This window comes from Monodelphis domestica, chromosome 8, assembly GCF_027887165.1.
Source record: "Monodelphis domestica isolate mMonDom1 chromosome 8, mMonDom1.pri, whole genome shotgun sequence".
Classification (NCBI taxonomy): Eukaryota; Metazoa; Chordata; class Mammalia; order Didelphimorphia; family Didelphidae; genus Monodelphis; species Monodelphis domestica.
Genome location: NC_077234.1, coordinates 230,241,809 through 230,257,785, shown reverse-complemented (window position 1 = coordinate 230,257,785; position 15,977 = coordinate 230,241,809). Strand labels below are relative to the sequence as shown.

General features: G+C 36.6%; 1 protein-coding gene across 5 annotated transcripts in view; it reads left to right on the top strand.

The window, feature by feature from the left end:
- The window catches only part of ARHGAP6 (Rho GTPase activating protein 6), a 675,128-nt gene that overhangs the window by 578,742 nt on the left and 80,409 nt on the right, over positions 1 to 15,977 (top strand). The window lies entirely within an intron of this gene.

Here is a 15,977-nt window from a genome sequence, read left to right as displayed (position 1 = left end):
CCCACTCAGCATGATTAGGTATGTTCCTCCAGCTCTGTTTAGTAAAATAAAAATGTAAGAGGGCTAACAAAATGCTAACTAATGTCCAAAACTTCTTGTGGTCCTTAGTCTTTCCCCCCAAAAAATATAAAGGAATAACAAAAGAACTGCAGGCATGATTGAATTGTGTGTATGTATTCCTTTTGTAGACCTGTTACAACTTTCAGAATAATTCCAGGCTAATATTCCAAAAATAGCTCTGAAGAAGTTCTTGTGAGAGAAACCCTATCGTTTAAGACATTTCTGTTCATATTTTACATGTTAGCTTCCAACTCTCTGAGTTCCAGATATATTTTAACTCACAGAATATCAAATTCCCATTTGTGGGCAATGTAAAAATTTCATAATCCCTATTTGGAGTTTTTCATTTGATAAAATGTTTAATTTTAGTAATTTAGCACCCTGGAAGGACAATTAAAATAAATATTCACAAAAATAGCAATTAGGAAACAGTAACTGCTCTTTCACAATTTAGAATCGTTATGAGTTATACAGATAGTACTTTGTGCTATTTGAGTTTGATAGATGAGCTGTGGGTATGACAGTTATCTCCTGGATAATCCCCTTATATACTATGCACAACTAACCCTTAGTGGAAAAACAGGCCCAGTTTTATTCCCTAAATGGTCAAGAAACACAACTCTTGTAGACAAAACATTATGCCAAATAAATGCCTTTTTTTCCCTTTTTTCTGGACTCAGTAACCCCATGTGAGAGGACGAATATTTTCTTCACTAAAACAAGTTAGCAATTAGAAGAATGTGCTAGCTTCCTTCACAACACTGTGAGCAGCATATTTTTAAAAACCCACATTCAGAAAAGTGAATTATATATGCACCTGTTCCCATAAATTAAAATCATAGAATTTTAAAGTTGGAAGGGACCTTAAAAGTCATCTACTTCAACCTCATTCCAATACAATAATTTTATTTTACCACGGCTCTGCTGAAATACTTCCTGTGACAGAATGCTCATTACTTTTTAGGAAATTTATTCTATTATTGAATCCTCTGACTTTTAGAAAAATTTTCCTTTGGTAGAGCTCAGATCCAGCTTCCTGATATTCTTCCTACTTCTAGGCTACCAAGGAAGAGATGATAACTTTGTTTCTTTTCCCAAATCCTAGTCTTTCAAATGTCTGAAGATATGTATCATGCTCATCCTCACCCACAAGGGACAAATTTCAGCTCTTTCAGCTGTTTCTCTTGTGGCATAGTGTCAGTCCCCTTCCTACTCCAGCTTCATTTGGGGCACGTCCACTTGCCTGACTTGTGGTGCCTAGGATTAGACAATTATAGATGTGGTTAATTAGTGTAGACGACAGAGCCGTCCCCGAGCTTCTTCTAAACAATGTGCTTCTATGAATGCAGCCTAAATTTATGTGAACTTTTCAGATGTCTAAATCATACTGTAGACTTGTATTGGGCCACCAGAAGCCCGAAAACTTTAGATTTCTAGCAATGTACCCTGTACTCTGTTCTGTGAATTGGATTTTTTGAAACTACAAGATTTTTTTCATTTATTCCTAATACATTTTATCATACTAAATGATTTTTTCTTTCTATACTATCAAGTCGTTGTTGGACCCTCAATTCTGTTATCTTCTTCAATAACTTCTCCCCCTATCCGACACGAATCACCCGCAGATTTGATAATCATATATCAGAGTTTTCCGTATTTTTAAGTTACATCTTTTTAAGAGGAAAATATTATAATGAGTGACATGAAAGGCATTTTGAAGAGGAATAGACTTTATTTGGCTAATGACAAGTGAGAAAAGATTAATTCTATCCCAATTCCTCTAGAAGTAGGTCTAAAGATTAAATGATAGTATTATCACGTTTCCTTTCTTTTTATTTTTTATTTTTTTTTAACCCTTACCTTCTGTCTTGGAGTTAATACTGTGTATTGGCTCCAAGGCAGAAGAGTGGTAAAGGCTAGGCAATGGGGGCTAAGTGACTTGCCCAGGGTCACACAGCTATGAAGTGTCTGAGGTCAGATTTCTTTTTAAAAGATATTAATTACATAGACTATCAAGACAACCAATTAAGCTTGATTTGTAACCGCATTTCAATAACTGAAATTTCTGCATTAATAATCTTTCCTCTCAGCCAAATTATTATGTAATCTGTTCTTGTACCAATTCTGTTTGTTTTGTTTATTTTGTAATAATCCATAAAGGTCTTAACATTCTTTCTTTATATTCTTCATTCTTACTGTTCCTGATTATATCACAAACTTAGTGTTCATTGCATTGTAATGAAAGACAATGTGTGTTTCATTGCATTATGTGAATTTATATAAATATTCCTCTATAGCTGGATAGATACATATTGCATTTAAAAAATTTTTGCATTTTAAAATAATTTAAGAGGGGCAACTGAGTGGCACAATGGATTGAAAGCCAGGCCCAGAGATGGGAGGTCCTGGGTTCAAATTTGGCCTCAGACACTTCCCAGCTGTGTGACCCTGGGCAAGTCACTTTACCCCCATTGCCTAGCCCTTACCACTCTTCAGCCTTGGAACCAATACATAGTATTGATTCCAAGATGGAAGGTGAGAGTTTTTTTTTAAAATTAAAACAATTCCATAAAACATTGATTAAATTTGTGTTTGTTTTGATAACACAAATATTCTTATTATTGGAATTATTTTATTTCAATTCATTATTTTTATAATTTTATTGTTTATTTTCATATTACTTTTTTTTTAATGTCTTCTTTTCAAACTGAATATCCCATTTTTTCAAGGCTGGAAGTGCAGTCAACATTTATAGGGCCAGTCCCATGCTCATTGTTTTTCTGAACCCATTCACCTCTCCTTTGTCATCCTGGTGCCATTCTGTTCTCAGGAGCACACCATATTTGTTCTAGACTTAGTGTGGACATGTAATTAATTTGAACCCCAAGGACTTCCACCTTCATCCTCTCCAGCAGCAAGGGACCTCAGGCATGCACCATCATGAAAAGACCAGATTTTCTTTTTTAAAAATATTTTTATATATTTAACAACTGCCACTACTACAAAACATCATTTAAATAGGCAAATGCATTAAAAAAACATTAAGAGTAGGGGGCAGCCGGGTAGCTCAGTGGATTGAGAGCCAGACCTAGAGACGGGAGGTCCTAGGTTCAAATCTGACCTCAGACACTTCCTAGCTGTGTGACCCTGGGCAATTCACTTGACCCCCATTGCCTAGCCCTTACCACTCTTCTGCCTTGGAGCCAGTACACAGTATTGACTCCAAGACAGAAGGAAAGGGTTTAAAAAAAAAAGAAACATTAAGAGTAAAATCACACACTTCACATTGTTTATAATGTGTTTAAAATATGTAAATGACATGTATGCTAATTTAAACATCCTCTAATTTTCAATTCCCTTAGACTTTGTTTTACATGGATTCTTTTTTCTCTTGATTTTGTGGCTATTTTTAAAAATATAATTGAAGTAGGTATTTTTCCTAGTCTCTTCTCTCTTCATCACTTCATGAATTTTCCTTATTTTCTTTACATTTACGATATTTGTCATTTCCTATAACATTACATACTTATGAAATATTCAGCCATTTCTCCCAGTCACTGCATTTGTGTTGTTTCCAATTATTTTGTCATTACAAAGCTTCCACGAATATTTTCGTACATACACAACTTTTTACCCTCTCGGTAATGCTCTTTGTGCCTATTTCCAGTAATGGATTCCCTGTGTTCATGAATGTGAACAGGTTTACCTCTCTTAATGTGTGTTTCTATCTTGTTTTCTAAAGCAGCAATTCATAGCTGCTCTAGCAATGTGATATTAGGTCTGTTTTTCCATGTTCCTATCAGCATTTAATTTGGTCAATTTAGCTCCTCTGGCTCTTACATTACCAGGACCATATTTAATTCGATTGGCACTTATCACAAGTAATACCCAATGAAATTGCTCATCGGCTGCCAGAAGGGTGGGTGGAGGGGAGGGAGGGAAATATTGTGATTATTGTCACCAAGGAATAATGTTCTAAATTGACTAAATAAATTAATTCAAATTGAAAAAAAAAATAGATTGGCACTTAGGCAGCAGACACAATCTGTTGCCAGGGCCACTCTTTTCATAACTAAGTCTTTCCACTTGATCATATCCAGAGGAACTTTTGTTCCAATGCCACAACTTCTCTTTGGTGCAGGATTACCTCTATAGTCTGATGATAGTCAATCAAAAAATATGTATTGAGCATCTTCTCTATGCAAGACTCTGTGCTAGGTTATGGGAAGAAGAATATAAAGAAATATGCGAATCATAAGGGCATGGATCTAAAGATGGAAGGGATCCTCCAGTCCAAATTCTCAATTAACAGATTAGTAAACTGAGGTACTGAGAGATTAAATAATTTGTCCAAAGTCACATAAGCTTCTTCAGTTCTCTGATTTCAGAATCAGTGCTCTTTCTACTCTATTGTAATGTTTCCATGATTGCATGGGTATTATTCATTTTAACTATTTTATAAGTCTCCCAAATATTTTTAAAGATTTTTTAAAAATACTTTTTTCTGGGAGCAGCTGGGTTGACTCAGTGGATTGAGAGCCAGGTCCAGAGATGGGAGGTCCTAGGTTCAAATCTGACCTCAGGAGCTTCCTAGCTGTGTGACCCTGAGCAAGTCACTGGATCTCCATTGTCTAGCCCTTATCACTGTTCTGCCTCAGAAACAATACCTAGTATTGATTCTAAGACAGAAGATAAGGATTTAAAAAAACATCAACACCAATTTTTTTGCTGTCTTAATTCTGAGTTTTAGGTTTTCTGACAAATATTTTTACAATACCATATATTCTCCCTTCTGATTGTCTTTTATTGCTTAATCTTTATCCCATCTTCTGCATATTTACTTTTTTAAATTCAATTTTAATTTATTTTCAATTCCAAATTATTTCTCTCATCCTCCCTGAACATTTCTTTTGAAAATCTTAGTTAATGAGTAAGCTTCATGTGCAGGCACATCATTTTTTTTGTCAAGTTTGCTAAATCTAGAACATGTCAAATTTAGATAATAATTTTGTGGATGGTAAAGCTAAGAGCTCTTTACAGGGATAAATTATTCTTTCTAGAAGTATTAACAATGCCTTACTCTGACACAAAGTTCATATTCAGGAATTAAAGCTGGAAAAATTAGTAAAAAGAATATACCAAAATAAAAAAATTAATCTGGATCATAGGATACTCAAAATGCAAAACCAGATGAAGAAAATAATTCTACATATCTACAAGTAAAACCTGAAATGAAAACATAGCTTAGCCCCAACATTTACTAGAATTCTTGTGAGAAATAAAGTATGAAATAGAATTAAGCAAATGATATGAATGAAATGAATACTCTAGAGGAAAAAATTGTAAGGAAAATAAATTGCTTTGTATAGGTGATACAAACTTTACCCAAGTGACAGGCTTCTGAAAATCAAAAAGGAGCAAACAAATCAATGAATAAAAAAAGAAACTTTAAAAATCAAAATATTGGGGAAATGCAGAATAAAATGTAACCATATGAATTTATAATAATTTATATATGCATTTATAATAGCATACCCCCTCTGTTTGACTTTTAGCTTTACATTAGAAGTATCTATGATAGAAAAGAATATTCTGGAAAAATAATCCAATTTTGTTATCCCTCTGTTGTACATTAGAACATATCACCAAGAGCTGATTGAATTAAAAAGAATGGTATTTTTTTTAACAGCTGCAAAGTGTATTTCAAAAATGAGGTTTAAAAATAGAATAAGGTTTGTTCTAGAGATGTAAGGTAAAAGGACAAAAATTATAGTTTTCAATTTCTAGTAAGAAATTAATCATATTTGAATACATATTTGAATCTTCTTAATCATTAAATGACACAAAAATATGTTTCATTCTAGTTTCATTAAATTTATTTTATATTTATTTTGTATTTTGTATTTATTTTGTATTTTTATGATGTGCTATGAGAAAAAGAAATTGATTATCTGAATGAGTTTATACTAATAAAGCATGTCTTTCTGTTTCTTTTTAAAATTTGATTTCTTTTTTAAATAAAGTTTTGTTAGGAATATTTATCATTATTTCTAATACACATGAATGATCCTAAGAACAGCTTTTTTTTCTTAGTAGACATTAAGATGCCATTTACAATTTGAAATCTGTGTTTTGTTTAGAAAGAAAATGTCCTTAAATTCTGCTGTTATATTTTGTTTTTCTTCTCTTTTAATGTCACATGAATACCAGAGACCTTTTGGTAAAAATACTGGGATTCTGATTTTTTATTTATTCCAATTCTAACTGACTTCCTTAAGCCTTTAAGTTTTAAGGTTATTCAAGTAGAAAACATATTTTTTAAACTTTTGAATTATAATTAAGTAACTTGCACCAACTGTGAGAGAATAGTCTGAATTAAAAGATGTTTTCCTAAAAAAAATGCATTGATTACAATTGCTCAAATTTAGATACCATTTTGTAACTCTTACTGTGAACCTAGAGATTTAGATTTAGAAAGATTTGATACCTTTTATAGATATCAGAAAGTCTGGAGGATAAGTAGCTTTTAAGGAGGGAAGATAATGAATTCCACTTGGGACATGTTAAGTTTGAGATGCCTATGGGATATCTAGGTTCATCAAGAAGGAAGATATGTTCAACCCAAGTTCTGATTAAAATTGCATACTTAGATCTGATGTGATGCTAGGGATGATTATTAAACCCCTGGAAGTTGGTGAGACAAACGAGAGAGGAGGACTCAAGGACACGTTTTTGGAGAATACTTGTATGTAACTAGTATGTGGTGTTATGATTATAAAGGGAACTAGATGGGTAGGAGCAGGGATGGAGGAGGTGTGGTAGAGGAGAGAGAACCATTGGGGTTGCGAGATGGTCTGTGTAATTCTCCCTTTCCCTCACACTTCAAACACACACGAGAGGTACCCCTGAGCTGATGTTGTGGCAAAAAGGATGAACAAGGGCTGTCTCAATAAGTAGGTTTCTGGGGGATAATCGAGTTCCCTTGTCCTCAGGACTTGGCTGGTGCCCGAGCCCCCAGAAGCCCCACTTGTCAGGCAGGCTGAACGTCCCTGTTTGCTCTTTTGCTGTTTAGCCAAGGCTAAATGGCCAGCTACCCCAACACCCTCTCTTTCCCCTTCTAACTCTCTTCCTCAACTTCTGTAACAATTTAGATCTGACTGCGGGTTTCTTCAGAACAAAAGTGGTTTAATAGTTCATGTAACAAGGCGGAGGGGAGTAGGTCAGTGGGAATAAGAAATCCTATAGGTGTCGCTACCTTCTCAGCTGAGCCAAATGGCTCAGGCTTTAGGGTCTCTTTTCCTCCTTCCTCTCAACCGCTTCACTAGCTTACTCTAAACAGGTCACTAGCGTCCTTCTTGGGAAAGTAATGGGATGGATGGGTCTTTGGGGTGACCCCCATGAAGTTCAAAGGGATGGGCACCATTCAGCAGAGTTGTCGTTCTTTTGATCCAAAGATGTCAGGGATCTTCTGTCTTCAGGGCAAGGGCAATGGAGGCAAGGTTCTGGCACCACTGGTTGGGGTCTCAAGCTCAGGTTCTTAGCTCCTGTCTCTCAAGAGTTCACAGGACAAAGACCCCTTTCCAAACTCTCAATCCCACATGTCCTTTCTGCTCCTCCAACTGCCACTCCCTCTCCTACCAACATTCTAAAGATGGTTCCTCGGTTTCAGTTTTCCTTTCCACAGTGGGGAGGAGGAGGAGAGGAGGCAAATGGATGATGTTCCAGGACAGGAGACAAGAATGACAGGATAGGGACAAGTGATGGGGTTTGGGGTTGGGGGTGTTGGTTTTATTTTAGATTTCTAGGTGATTCAGTGAAGTGCTGGACAGGAAGGTGAAAAGGCCTGCCTTGGATACTTGCTAGCTTTGTAACCCTGGGCTAACCAAATAACCTCTATGTATCCTAGTTCCTTCATTTATATAATAGGAGTAATGACATCTACCTCACAGAGAGTCAAATGAGAAAATATATGTATGGTGCTTTGCAAACTTTAAAGCACTATACAAATTCTAGCTATTATTATGAGAAATAACCCATTGATCAAAAAAGATTGAAGATGAGAGAGGGAAAATGCTTGAGGGGGGAATTTTTCAGAAAAAAATGGGAAGTGAATAGACTTGAAGTCAAATGCTGAGGGTTTGAGCCACCTAATCTCAGAGTATTAGAAGAAAAGGGCCATTCTTCACCTGAAGAATGCAAACTAAAGAGAGGAAAATGGAGTACAATGTAGATGGGTTTTGTTAGGGAGAAAGGAGAGCCCATGGTGTATGGACTACATATATCAGTAAAGCAGGAGTTAAGTTCCTCAGTTGAGGGGAAAGGATGCTTGAGGAAAGATTAGGATGCCTGAAACAGTCGGTGTAGAAAGCAAGAGAAAGTTAATCATGAATAACTAAAAGTATTATCATGGGGCCATGAGGTCCTAGTTGAGATTAGATAAAATAAATAGCAGACCAATTGTCATGGCAACATTCTTCAGCATTATTCAGCACTAAGCAAATAGGAGCATATGGTCAGGGTAACCCAGGGTTGGGGGTTGTCAAGGCTTAAGATAAGATAGGACAAGGGGCAAGGACTTAAAGAGTAAAAGACAGTATAATCTGAATTGGGCAATTGAAGGATTAAGATTGTAAAGGAAGAAAAAGTGGGCCAAAACATGGCTAATAGATCAGGAGAAATGGAATTGGATATAGGGACCAGAGAGCACAGTGAGGATGAAGCTTATGTTTATGATGAATGAAACAGAAATAGAAATGAAAGGGTTAGGGTGGGTTTGCCCCCACTCCAATCAAACATAGAAGGTGGTAGATATTAAACATATGTATATATTTTAGTACATATGTGTGCTTATGGGTGTATATGTGTGTCATGTATATGTGCACATGTGTTATATGTGCATGTATTTATATGTGTGTGTTTATACATGATATAGTTTCCTTATCTATAAAATCATCTGGAGAAGGAAATGGCAAGTCACTCCAGTATCTTTACCAAGAAAACCCCAAATGGGATCACAGAGTCAGAAACCACTGAAATGACTGAACAACTATTTATGTGTATGTATTTGTGTACACACACACACACACACAGATGTGGAAGAGAGTGGGGATGAGAAGGCAAGTGGGGGGGAGAGAGAGAGAGAGAGAGAGAGAGAGAGAGAGAGAGAGAGAGAGAGAGAGAGAGAGAGAGAGAGAGAGAGAGAGAGAGAGAGAGTAGGAGGGGGGAAGCTAAGGACCAAAAGAGGAGGGGGAGAGTAAGAGAGAGACTAGAAATAACAGGGAGTATTCCACTCCTTCCTTCCAATACTATGTATCAAGGGATATGGAAAGACAATCATAGGCCCATAGATTTAGAATTTTAAAGGCATTAAGGACAGCTTTCCCAGTTTGAATATGAGAGAAATGAGGTGCCAGGAAATCAAACGATTTGCCTATGGTCACACATCAAGTAAGTGTCTTAATTGAGATTTAAACCTAGATCTTTCCATTTCCAATTTCAGTGCTCTACCCACTCTTCCACTCAGCCTCTGGGTTCCCTTAAACACCAGAAGAGAGGAAAAATATGGGATTAAGGAATCTAGAATACAAAGGAATTTGCTAATAATAGATTGGAGGTCCCAAACAGCATAATGAAATTGGGGAACAAAGATCTATGAAGGGATAAGTCTAAAGTGAATAGGAAGGTATCAGAGTATGGAAAATGATGGGGAGGAGAGAGGAGTCAGAGTGTGGAGAAAGGTTAGTAATGGAGAAGGGATAGGATTTTTCAGCCCAATGGGGGGGGGGTACTATTGAATCATAGAAGAAAAGGAATTAGAGATTGAGTTTTCTAACCATAGCCCAAGAAGAGAACCTGTTTGTTGATTTGAAGTTCCTCCCATCGCCTTCCTGGTCCTAAGATGAATGAGCATGGAAAAGTGTGGGATTACTGACATCAAATGATATTTCTCATCCTTTCATGTACTAGAAGCTTAAGAATCGCAGTGACACATCAAGAGAAAGAACTGGGAATAGAAACACAAAAGAAAAACATGATTTGTCACTTGTTTATATGGGTTATGATTTGGAGTTTTGGTTTTAAATATCACTCTATTACAAAAATGAATAATATGGAAATAGGTATTGAGTGATAATACATGTATAACATAGTGAAACTGTTTGTCAGCTCCAGGAGCCGGGCGGGAAGAAGGGAGGGAGAGAACATGAATCATGTAACCATGGGAAAATATTTTTTAATAAGCATCACAGTGACAGGTAGAAAGTTAAAAGTATCTTTTCCAGGCATCAGATCAGTAAATATCAGATGCTGGAATTCCCTGACCTGGATTCATATTTAGTACTATCCCATCACATCATCCCAAAAGGGTGTCTAGGGATGAGGAAAACCAAGGAGACCCCTTGGGTTTAACGCACTTAGCTCACAGTCTCTTACCCCATGAAAGTACTGGATCTCTACTGTCTCGGGTTCCTTGAGGCTTTTGACTTCTGTTGGATGTGGTTCCTCAGTTAAGGGCCTTCTGCTTAATGTTACCCAATGTCTCTTTCAGCCCTTAATCCTCTAATCCTATTTATGTGCTGAAACAGTTTGTATAAAGATATTAAATGCACCTTTATGAATTTCTATTTCAGGATGGGAGAATTGCTTTTCAAACCTTTCTTAGATGATTTGTTAGTGCATTTAACTGAATTTTTCTGCTAAGTCCCTAAATGTAATTTAATGTGGATTAAATTTTTAAAAAGTCAGTAATCAGGATGCAGATGTGAACAGCTGGAATCTCCACTAAAATTAAAAGAGTGTTCATCTGTATTTGAAAATGTTGTCTTTTCTAGATGCCAGAATCTTGCCTTTAGATTTTATTAGATTGACCCTCCTTCCTTTCAGGGTCTTCTTCCATACCTTTCTAAACTTGACTTTGTCTTCCTAATTCCTCCAATGTTGCTAGCATTCCTGCTACACACCTCCCACAAATTAAGATGACAGCTGCATAATCCTGAAACACATTCCTAACACAATGCATGGTAACATTCTATTATGTCCCTGGAATTTTATTGCAGCTGCTTTCTAGCATCATAAGTGGCCAGGACATAAATATACCAATGAAAAGCATAAGAGAAAATCTGGCAAATAAAAGTATTTGGGGTACCCAATAGACCTTAGTTGGCCCCAAATCACATCCTATTGACAAATGTCCATTGCTAGTCCTAACATGGCTCCCTTCCATTTGGAAAAAGAAAAGGCAATCAGGAAACACCTCTAGCAGTAGTATGTGCCTGACAGGAGCTGGGGCCACCTGTCCTAACAGAAAAGCAAATAGACAAGGTAAAATAAATTGCTTTTTTCTCTTTGCCCTATACTAAGGATTCTTGGCTTTAATATTCCTTGTGTATTTTTTTGTTTTATTTTCTTCTTGATTACACATAAAAACAGTTTTTAGCATTCGTTTTCTAACATTTGAGTTCCACATTCTTTCCTTCCCTCTTTTCAGACAGCAAGCAATATATGCTAACTTATTTCCATATTGGCTATGTAGTGGAAGAAGACACATTTGAAAATAAGGAAAAATAAAGTTAAGGATAGTCTGTTTTGATCTGCATTTAGACTCCCTTAGTTCTTTCTTTAGAAATAGATTTTTTTCATCATAAATTGTTCAGAATTGTCTTGAATCGTTGTATTGCTGAGAATAACCAAGTCATTCACAGTTATTCATAAATCAATATTGCTGTTGCTGTGTACAATGTTCGTCTGATTCTGCTCCTTGTGCCCTATTTTTATGATATAATTTAATTTCATTATTACTTTATTCAATAGTTCATTCATGGAAATTAAGTTCAATTTTAAAAAATTGATTAAGGTTTTGTGCTATTTTAATATATGAAACACAGAGGAGGTTAAGAGGAGGAATTGGAAGTAAAATTGGAAAGACAGATTGGGGCCAGATTATGAAGAATTTTCCATGCAAAGCTGTGGGTTTGTGTTTTAACCTAGAGGAAAAAGGGATTCATTGAGGAGTTTGAGAAAGGGGAATGGCATAGACTTGATATTCCATCTCCTCAGTCCATGTCTTCACATTGGTATATCCCACACCTGGCAAAAAAATGGCAAACCATTCCGATATCTTCATCAAGAAAACCCTAAAACTGAAAGATTAGGTTTAGATCAACATCTCACACCCTACACCAAGGTAAATTCAGAATGGGTGAATGACTTGAATATAAAGAAGTAAGCTATATGTAAATTATGTGAACATAGAATAGTATACCTGTCAGATCTATGGAAAACAAAGGATTTTAAGACCAAGAAAGAGTTAGAAAAAAATTACAAAATGTAAAATAAATAACTTTATTACATTACATTAAAAAGGTTTTATACAAACAAAACCAATGCAATCAAAATTAGAAGGGAAGCAACAAAACTGGAGGAAAATCTTTACAACAAAAACCTCTGACAAAGGTCTAATTACTCAGATTTATAAGGAACTAAATCAATTGTACAAAAAAAGCAAGCCATTTCCCAATTGATAAATGGGCAAGGGACATGAATATGCACTTTTCAGATAAATCAAAACTATTAATAAGCACATGGAAAACTGTTCTAAATCTCTTGTAATTAAAGAAATGCAAATCAAAACAACTCTGAGATACCACCTCACACCTAGCAGATTGATTAACATGACAGCAAAGGTGCAGATGTTGGAGGGGATGTGGCAAAACTGGGACATTAATGTATTGCTGGTAGAGTTGTGAATTGATCCAACCATTCTGGAGGGCAATTTGGAACTATGCACAAAGGGCTTTAAAAGACTGTCAGCCCTTTGATTCATCCATAACACTGCTGGGTTTAAACCCCAAAAAGATCATAAGGCAAAAGACTTGTACAAAAATATTTATAGTCATGCTCTTTGTGGTGGCAAAAAAATTGGAAAATGAGGGGATTCCCTTCGATTGGGGAATAGCTGAACAAATCGTGGTATCTGTTGGTGATGGAATACTATTGTGCTAAAAGAAATAATGAACTGGAGGAATTCTATGTCAACTGGAACAACCTCCAGGAATTGATGCAGAGTGAAAGGAGCAGACCCAGGAGAATGTTATACACAGAGACTGATACACTGTGGCATAATTGAATGTAATGGACTTCTCTACTAGCAGCAATGCAAAGATCCAGGACAATTCTGAGGGACTTATGAGAAAGAACTCTGTCCACATCCACAGAAAGAACTATAGGAGTAGAAATACAGAAGAAAAACAACTGCTTGATCATATGGGTCAATGGGAATATGATAGGGGATGTAGACTCTAAATGATCCCCCTAGTGCAAATATCAATAATATGGAAATAGGTCTTGATAAATGACACGTGTAAAACCAAGTGGAATTGCATGTTGGCTACAGGAGGGGGTGGGAGGAGGGAAGGGAAAGAACATGAATCATGTAACTATGGGAAAATATTCTAAATAAATTAATTAAATAAAAATTTTCAAATAAAAAATCAAAAGTGAGTCATGAAGAGTTGGACACAACTGTAGCCACTCCTCCTGAAATTAACTCATATTAAGTTTGTAGATATTCTAAATATAATTACTATTTGCCCTACCTTCAGATTGAATGTCCAGCACCCTGGGGGTGACTCCACTTAGAGGTTGACTGAAGGACTTGCTGGATACATTTTCTGGAGCTGCCATAATATGAAGTGACTCAGCCACTCTGATAATTTGTATTTTCAGCCTACTCTGGCCTATTCCACTATCACGGTGGTCCACACCACCTCCATTCCTACTACCTAGTTTATGTGTACTTTCCTTTTCTCCTCTGCTACTTTGCCAGCTGTCCCGTTCTATATTGTCTTTTCTTAATAGAATATAAACTCCTTTAAAGTAGGAACCATATTCTTTTCATGGTTTTGAATCCCCAGCACTTAGGACAATGGCTAGTAAAGTTTGTTATTGAGTGATTGCAGTCATGTCCAAGTCTTCATGAACCCATTTTTGGGTTTTCTTGGCAAAGATATTGGAATGGTTTGCCATTCTAGCTCTAGTTCATTTTATATATGAGGGAACTGAAACAAATAAGGTTAAGTAACTCAGACACAGTCACATAGCTAATAGTATCTGAGACTGTATTTAAACTCAAAAGGAGGAATCTTCCTTATGTCAATCCCAGTGCTCTATCCACTATGCAACCAAAATGTTCCTTCCAGGGCCATTCATACAAGTAGGTACAATTGAAAGTTACTATTCTGTTCTATCAGGGCTGTTGCAGGTGAAGAACTAGGACCAGCATTCAATGAAGAAACCAATGAAGAAAATTCTCTCTCTCTCTCTCTCTCTCTCTCTCTCTCTCTCTCTCTCTCTCTCTCTCTCTCTCTCTCTCTCTCTCTCTCTCTCTCTCTCTCCTCCCCCTCCCTCCCTCCCTCCTTCCCTCCCCCCTCCATCTATTTATCTGTTTATCTGGCTGTATTTCTATCTATTTAAGCCATTGGATTGAATGTAATTACAGTTAGAGTAGACAGTAAGACCAAAGACAGACTTGGGAGACATTCAGTCTTAGGCTATTGAAGGAAAAAGATGAATTACTAAAAGAGATTATAAAGGGATACTCAGATTTGTCAGTCTTACCAAACTGAGCCTTCATTCCCTCTATGACTTTGAAATCTTGTTGCCATTCTGACTCTGCTTCTTCAATTTGTTATTCATTCTAACCTTTTCCTCAAAGGAATTTCTTTTGCCTACTTGGTACTGGACAGATAGGTAGCACAGTGGAGAAAGCACTGAGTTTGGAGTCAGGAAAACTTCCTGAGTTCAAATACAGCCTCAGATGCTTGCTAGCTGTGTGACCTTGGGCAAGTCACTTAACAGTTGGCCTTAGTTTCTTCAACTGCAAAATGAGCAGAAGAGGGAAATGGCAAGTCATTCTTGTGCCTTTGCCCCCAAAACCCCTCAAGCGGTCATGAAGTATTACACTTGATAAAATAACGACCTGGTACAAGTCTCCATATTACTCCAGATACAAACCTCTTAGGTCCATTCCTGATTCTTCATCAGTCATTTAGATTAGAGATGTCAGATGTAGCCCATTGCTTCCCACAACACTCTTGAGTACATGCAGGCTACATTGAAATGTGATAAACAAAATAAATAAAAATACAATAGAACAAAGGTAATGTTAATATATGACTTTCTAAGTAAATATGTGTCTATAGAAATCCTTCTATTTGGTTTGTTTAATGGCCCAATTTCCAATTAAGTTTGCTATCACTAATCTAGATTCTGGCTGGTAATTTAATACATTAAGGCACAGACTTATTTTCTCAGCTAACTACTCTAAAATCAATCCCATTCTTGCTGTCTTTTGCTATCAGTGCTGCTTTTAGCCCTTCACCTACCTGGCCAGATGCTAATAAAAGCGAGTTTTCCTCTTGTTGAGTTGTTTTTCTGTCATGTCCAATTCTTCGTGACCCCATTTAGGATTTTCTTGGCAAAAGTACTGAAATGGCTTGTGATAGCCTCTCCAGATCATTTTGACAGGAGGAAACTGAAGCAAACAGACTCAAATGGCTTCCCCACAGTCCTACAGCTCAAAGGTGTCTGAGGCTAGATTTGAACTTAAGAAGTTGAGCCTTCCTATTTCCATAGCTGGCACTCGATTCACTGCACCACCTAAGTGCCCTAATCATCACTCATTTGTTGGCAGGATGGCCCTAGGATTAAGTCAGAGCTGGAAACTTTGGTGGAACCAGACAGAAATTAATGTGACCAGAGAGGGAATGCTGATTAGGAGATGCTAATAAGTGAAGCAAGATGAACTTCTTCAAAGAAGTCAGAATAGAAAGGTTGTGGCCAACCAGATGAATGTAATGTATGTCAAAGGAACAGGATGGAATAGGGACGGGAAAGAGAACAAAAAGAAAGGGAAGCTCAGA